Below are 7,813 nucleotides of genomic sequence, written 5' to 3' on the forward strand. Positions count from 1 at the left end.
GAGATGCATTTTGTGAGCATGCATGGTAATAGCCCTTCATAAGGATGATCTCAAAAGGTCAAGGGATAGGCCTTGAATAGCCCTAATGTTCCTGAAACAGTCTATTGTATAGCTATTGTCTATACATGTAAAGGAACCCTTCTTGACCCTATTCATACTTTTCTTTTTTTGCCTCTGGGGTTTCCCAAGTGAATAATTACATACTACTTATCCCCAGAACCAAGTCAATCTCCTCTAAGCTTCAGCAACAAAATAGTTCAACATACATTTCCTGAGCTCTTACTATGTGCCAGGTATCATGCTAGGGATATAGAGATGAATAACATACAGTCTGGTTTTCAAAAGATTTTCTTTTGTGCTGACCTTTGGGGATTTCGTAAACAAATCTGCATCTATCCCCTTTATGTTTTCATGTGAATGAATCATATCCTCAAGACTTCATCTTTCCACGGTCTTTTAAATTGTGCCTCATATGGTAATCTCCACTTTTCCCTTGAACTGATTTAGATGGCTCTCTGGACTCTTAATATGTCTGCTTCAGGAGCTGAGTGACCAGAATTAGACACTATATTTCATATACGAGTATTTCATATCAATGCATGCACAAGAGTAACATTATGTTTCCTAACTTCCTTCACTTACTCATTTGCCATTTCTTTGGTACATCCACTGGGTACTGAGTGCCTACTAAGTACCATGCACTGTGCTAGGTGCTAAAGATGCAATGGTAAGTAAAATGACACTGCCCTCATGAGACCTACAGTGTGGGGTAGGTGTTGGGAGATTGAAGGTAAAGAATCGAACAGTCACACAAATAAACGTGTAATTACAAACTAAGAAAAGAGCTATGAAAAAAAGTACAGAGTGCTATAAGAGTGCAGAAATGGGGGCTTGGATCTAGACTGGAAGCTTCAGGAAAGCGTTCCCTGAAGAAATGAAATTTGACCTGAGATCTGAAAGATTAGGAAAAATAGGTGAAGAGTACGGGAAAGAACATTCCAGGCAGAGTAAAGAGTATGTGCAAAGGTCCCTGAGGTGGAAGGAACCAGTGCACTCTTGAGGAATTGCAAGATGGCCAATCAGGCGGCAGAACAAAGAATGAGGTTGTGTGGGACAGGATGGAGAGTTAACCAGAGGACAGACCATGCAGGACACTGCAGGCCAGTAAGGATTTCAGTCTTTATCCTATAGCACATGAAACAAATGTCTTTATAGAAGAGCCAACAATAGCTCTTTATCCCAGATTACTAATGCTGCTTATACGTGTTTTGAAGAACAGTAACAATGGTCTAAACTGCTAGGAACTTCCCCAGTGTCCTGGCATGGTGTGGTTATGTCTAGGTGCACTGGAGAGGCCCAAAACTGCCAGCCCCAGCCTGACAGCCCTCAGGCGAGGGATAGCCCACGCCAGTGTGGACGGAGGGGCGGGGTGGAAGGTGGGTGGAGTGCTTTGCCTGAGGTATCAGCTCTGCAGTGATGGTTGGAACAGTCCCAAGACTATGGCTCTTGTTCCTAGATAACTCTATCATGTGTACCCCCATTTAAATGGCCTATTCACCCTGCCGCCCTTCTTACAGCAGCTGTGCTCCCCACCCAGTCTGGGGAAGGTTCTTGGATAAGAACTGTAATACTGCCCAGAACCTGGAGTCATGACCTGTAGAGTTCAGGACTCTGTACTGTCTAGAACTATGTATACTTAGATATCTTTGATAATTCTTCAGAAGTATAAATGGAAGCCATGGGAGAAGAGGGCCATAATGGTTGGACTCAGCCTTTCTGAAGCCCGCTTTTTCCTTCCAGTCCTCTTTGGAGAATGTGGTTTGGTGTAGTGACATCTACTGGCAATGTTAGGCAGGTAGGAAAAGGACCAGATGCCTACTCACCCTCAAGTAATTTCCAGACTAGTGAGAAAGTCAGTCATTCTTAACCCCTGAGACTGGGTTGAGGTCAGTAACCTCAGTTGGTTAGAGCAAGACTAAGAAGTCCAAGGTTGTAGACTGCTGGTTCGCCTTAAACAGAGAAAAAATTTTCCTAGTTATAGCTTGCATCCCTCAACTCAGCCAGTTGATTCACATCTGAGTACAGTTAATCACAAGGGAGACTGGATAAACAGGTATAAATGACTCAGAGAGACCTATGCCCAGACCCCCCATTCCTGGGAAAGCATCTCCCAACAAATAAAATGACCTACAGTTTACAAATAGCAGAATCATTTTTCGTCCTCCTAAAGTTGACTGGCTTGGGAATTTATTTTTCTGGGACTCAGTTTCTCCAGGGAGAAAATAAGTGTCTACAGAACCATCTTCCAGGTTTCTATAGTGGGCAACAGTGACTACAGCTTTTTAAATGACTCCTCAACTCTTGCTGAGGTCAGACATAACCTGCCTCCTCATGTATCACACACGTCATCCGCACATTCTTTTCACAGTCTCATTCTCTTTCTCAATACCATGCATACTTGACAGAGTTTACCACTACAGGTAACTGGAAAGCCAGAGCAAAAGTGAAGAGAAAATACTAGAGAAATAATCCTGAAGCAAATGTTCTGCCTTCTTAAGAACATTGACTCTGTAACTGAACATGGCTCAGAGTATCTATCATTCAAACTTAAAAGGAAATCATTTAGACCCCCAAGAAGAGAAATGAATAATGAACAAGATTTCATGGAAGAGGAAACAGAACTGATAAATACACACATTTAAGATTGAAGTATATCTTAACTAGAGCCCATGGTTATGTTTTTGTATAGGCGCATTCATTGTTTACATGAAATTTACTTTAAGTTAAGTATATCTTAACTTAAAGCCCAGGTTGTTTTCATTTCCAGTAAAATTTCAAGATTTTATTAAGTGGTAATAGTCAGTTCTGGGGACGTCTTAAAATTGGCACCCTTACACAATAATAGTGACACTTTAAATGTGGGCAAGTCTTTGGGGAAAGCAAGCAAGCAATATATATATAAGAGGTAGACATAAAAGCAAGAGAGACTTGTACACTCACTACACTATCTGACATAAAAGACCCTAAAAAACTCCACATAGGGGAATGAGAGCACATTATGTCATAGTACCACAAGGTAATATCACACAGTGATTACAATTACAATTATGAAGACTATTAGAGAAACACTGGAAATGTTGAAAATGTGTAAAAAATATGAAATTTCATGTAAACAATGAATGCGCCTATACAAAAACATAACCATGTAATGAAACCACATGCATGTGGAGAAAAAGTGGAAGGCAATATATATATATATAAATTTTGTGGCAGAAGCGAGATTAAGAATGTATTTTATTTCCTTAAAATTTTATTTAGTGCTATTATATTGGGTTAGTAATTTTTGAAAAAGTGGAGGGGGTTGGGGCAGGTGAAAGTCATACTCCCCCAACTTCCTCCTATGCATTCTTTGTCCTATATCATCAGTTCTAGGAGGGGAAGGGCCACATCTGTTTATTCACAGTGTACACTCAGCTCCCAGACCAATGCCCAGAACTTATCAGGTGCTCAATAAATATTTGTTGAAAATGCTTGAAGTCTAAAAAGTCTCAACCCATGATGACTGGGTTCATTCCATCCTGGAGAATTAAGAGGAATTTGTTTTTGCTGGAATAAAAACAAACGCAGGCCCATCCACAACGGCAATATCCCGATCTTCTTGATAAGTGAATTTGGGCATGGAGAACCCAGGGAGAGACAGTCTGTTAAAGCAAACCCAATTACCACTCAGGAACATATGTTGCCCTGAGGCCTCTGCTGCCATAACAACATCGTGTAACTATAACTACAGCCCTGGAGGGCTTTGGCCCTGTCAAATATGGAAAAAGATGTCTTCATCATACCACGGCCTCGTACTCAGATTGACTTCCCAAGGGAGCGTGGATCAGGGAAGGCAGGCAGAAGTGAAGGAAAGGAGGAAATGAAGGGCAAGACTGGAACTGCTACCGAATCAGGATCAGAGTGATTTTTCTTTTTTTAGTAATTTTCAAAATGCAGTTATTTGACTGTTTAGTTTTGGTGGTTATTTATAACCCCAGCTGCAGAGGCAGGGGAGCTGAGTCTGAGCCTGCTGGGATCTGTCCAACACCTTCCTCCGCCAGGGTGGGGCTGGGGGTGGGTGGTGGATAAGGGTGATACAAGAACAAAATTAACAAGTGGCCAAGAAGGTAAGAGAATTCCAGTCCATATCAAGCAAGAGTAAAAAAAGGACCATTAGTGACCGTGCTGACTATTTTTACAGCAGCCGCAAATGAAAAGATTTTAATATGAATTATGGTCACATCAGCAAACTCTGAGATTCTCCCAAAGGGATTAAGACTAGGCCAGTACTTATACTCGGAAGTTATGAGATTGCCCTGGCACTGTCTTAAAAAGGTCGAGGCATGCTTGCCCACCTTACAGGACAGTTATCTGTCCACAGAAGAAACTGTTGCTCCTAACCCCTCCTAGGCATGTCACTGGTCAAAACATAGGCTTAGAGGAGATGGCTGGTTTTGTGCAAGGCTTTCCTAACTGAGCCAGCACCTGGTAGCGGCCACCCCATTTACTGAGTCCTTGTAGATGCCAGGCAGAAAGGGAGAAGCTGGAGACAGTGTGGCCAGCCAGGCAAGGCTTCCAGCCTCCGGGAGCTCTGAGGCCTTTGAAGTAAACGATGAACAGCTACACTTTGTATTTGAAATATGGTACCTATCATTTTATTGGCAAAGGGAGCATTTAAAAAGAAATTGAGGGATCTTTTAGGGAGTTCATAAATGTACCTGAGGAGACAAGATACAGTTAAAAAAAAGGAAATGCACGAGGACATACACTAAAGATTGAGGCCACTACCCCTGTCCTGTTTGGTTCTTCCTCAACTCTGGGTGAGGTTATTGCAGCAGCGTTGTAACTGGTCTCCCTGCCACTCTGTTCAGTACCCCTCATAGCTTCTGGAAAGAGACTTTTAAAGTGCAAGTCTGATCGTGGGACTCCTCTGCTTAAAGTCCTTCAGGGATTCCCCATTGCCTCCAGTGCAAGCTCCTTAGCAGGGCATTCAAGGCTCTACATTAACTGGTTCCCTAAACCATTCCTGCCTCTTCTTTTGGCAACCACCCCAACTCCACCAGGCCATTAGTCACCCCCATACACAATGCTGCTCCACACCTCTGCACATGCTGCTCCCTTTGCATGGAAAGCCCCTGTTGTTCTTGTCCACGGGCAAACTTATTTGCCCTATGAAATTCCACTTTTATTTCACCTCTTCTATAAATTCTTTCCTAAACCCTCTAGACAAAACACTCCACTTCCTCCTCTGTACCACTTCTGCACCTTGCTCATCTTTCTGTTTCCCCATTAAAACTCTACAATGTTTTAGAAGAATGAACATACTGGTCTGGGGAAACACTGTTTCGTCCACATTGACACGACTCAATGCCTGTATATAATCATTCTGTGGCTCTTGAGCTGAAATGAGATTGAACAGACAAAAGCAAACAACCACTGAGACCATATAAAGATACAGTCACAAGCATTAATTAAGATGTTATAGCCATGACTAGGGTGACTGGAATTATATCAATAACAATGGCCATTTACTGAGCACTTGTACTCTTATCAGGAACCGTGCTAATGATCATCTCTTTTAATCCTTACAACAACTCTGTGAGGTGGCTATTAGTGTCTCCACTTCATGAATGAGAAAACTGAGGCACAGATAAATTTAAAAATTTGTTCAAGAGCAATGCAGAAAGAAAGTGGCAGAGTTGAAATTCAAATCCGGTTCTGACATCAAAGCCCTGTACTGGACACCAGTAAAGCTGATGAATAAAATAAATACGAGTTATATGTTCCTATTATTTGTTTAGGAGAGAAAGGAATAGAACAGCTACCAAACTGTATAAGGAAAAGTATAAATATAGAAGTAAGAGCAAAATAACATATCACTATGCCCTACGACCTAAGATAGAACAAACACGGACTTTCTGAAGAAAGTAAATTTTAAAGAAGGTTGGGAGATGTATCAAGGCAGGAAGAACAGCAGAGCTATACCTATTTGAAGTCTGGCAGATGAGGGAGGGCAAAAGGGCAATGGTCAGTTCCCGCTTCAAGAATTGTGTCATAACAAAAATGATACCCAAAGTAAAAATTGTTTGGTTCAAAAAAAGAAAGGAAGAAAGAAAAACCTTTCAGGATTCTCCTTTCCCCATTCTAAATATACAGGGCTATTCTACTTTCATCTTGAGTACACATTTTTCTTATGATATTTCTATCCTATTGGTGTTAGTTTTTTCATCTCTCTCTGCCAGAGTGTACACTTTCCAAGGATAAGAATTATGTTTAAATGAAACTAAATTCTTATAGTGTTAGCTGCAGTGTTTGAAAACTCAGTGTAAGAGATTAACTAATGTTGAACATTTGTAATGTTGGTATTTGTACGATGATGAATGGTTAAGTCAGGATAAGATCTTATTCTAAAATATTAATTTCACCATCTTTGGGTGCTATACATTCAGAGACTGAAACGGTAAACACACTCTGATCCATGAGCAAGTATTTGCTGTGGGTAGAGCATGGTCTGAGCACTATTAAGGATGGTATGAATTGAGATATGCTCTTAAGAGCTCCTTTCCACTAGTCGGGGAGCCAGACATCCAAGAGTGACCTCAAGAACACACCAGTAAGTGAAAAATAACAGTAATAGTGTGAAATTAAATGCTTAAGTGCTGGGGGTATGTGCGAAGAAACTCGAGCCCATTTCTAATAAGTTCTTATGTGCAGTTCAACGTAAGTAGGTTATTCAAAGGTATTTATATTAAACACTAAAAACTAAATACTAAAAGCTGCCTGTGTTAATACCAGCCCAGGATATCCCCAAGGAGAGCGCAGGCTCAGTGGAACTTTAACTCTTTAGAGCTCTCTGTTTAGCACATCAATCAGATGTTTACTTTCTGTTGCTTTGTTCTTTAGCTCTGCGCCTGGGGGAAATCTCCATCTTAGTTGGCCTTAGGTGATACTGGGGCCCAGGATCCTAACTTAATGACTGAGCTTGCCTGGATTCCTCAGAGTCACTCTTGGCCAAGATCTGGTCCTCCCAATACTTTTTCTCCAAGGAATTTAAATCCTCAACGCCTGCTCTCCACTTCCCAGCCTTTTCTTATGGCTCTTCTTCCAGCCTTATATCCTAACCAACTTTTTCCTAGGCCCCCTCGAAGATGGCCCTATTATTATTTAAATATCCATTTTTTTTAGCTCCAGCTTCACTGAAAATATTCTTTCCTCTTCGTCCCTCCCCCAACTCCTGGCTCAAGCATCGGGATTTCCAGAGGTCCCTTGAGCTAAATGGGATTCATTTGCTACTTCGAATCTGGTATAGCACCTCACCCACCCCCCACCTCCCGCGGGCCACCCAAGGCTCTCAAACCTGTAGGAATAGGGGAAGGTGTTGGGCGCTCACCACAGAGCTAAATTGGGAATTCTTTGGAGCTACAGCTTCTGGAGAATGGTCTGCCTCCTTCCGCGACGTGAACGACTAACTTACTTGCTGTTCGCTACGGGCAAGGACAATGTCTCCTCTACCAAACAAGAAACTTCCTGACGGTGGACGCTACCCTTTTGTTCCCTTTAAAAGCCCCCATTCGCACCACTTTGAGACACAGGATGGCCCTAAAAGTAGCTTATTGTACAAAGTATCCCTTCTCAACTTTGAGTTTATATGACAAACGGAAACGTCCTTTAGCCAACTGGGCAACAAAGGGGTTAAATCTCCACAACCTGATGAATTCTGGGGGTTTCCTCTCTCGACTTCAGAAATTAAAACGACCGGTAAGGGAAATTTTGC

This window comes from Pteropus medius, unplaced genomic scaffold, assembly GCF_902729225.1.
Source record: "Pteropus medius unplaced genomic scaffold, Ma_sr-lr_union100, whole genome shotgun sequence".
Taxonomy (NCBI): domain Eukaryota; kingdom Metazoa; phylum Chordata; class Mammalia; order Chiroptera; family Pteropodidae; genus Pteropus; species Pteropus medius.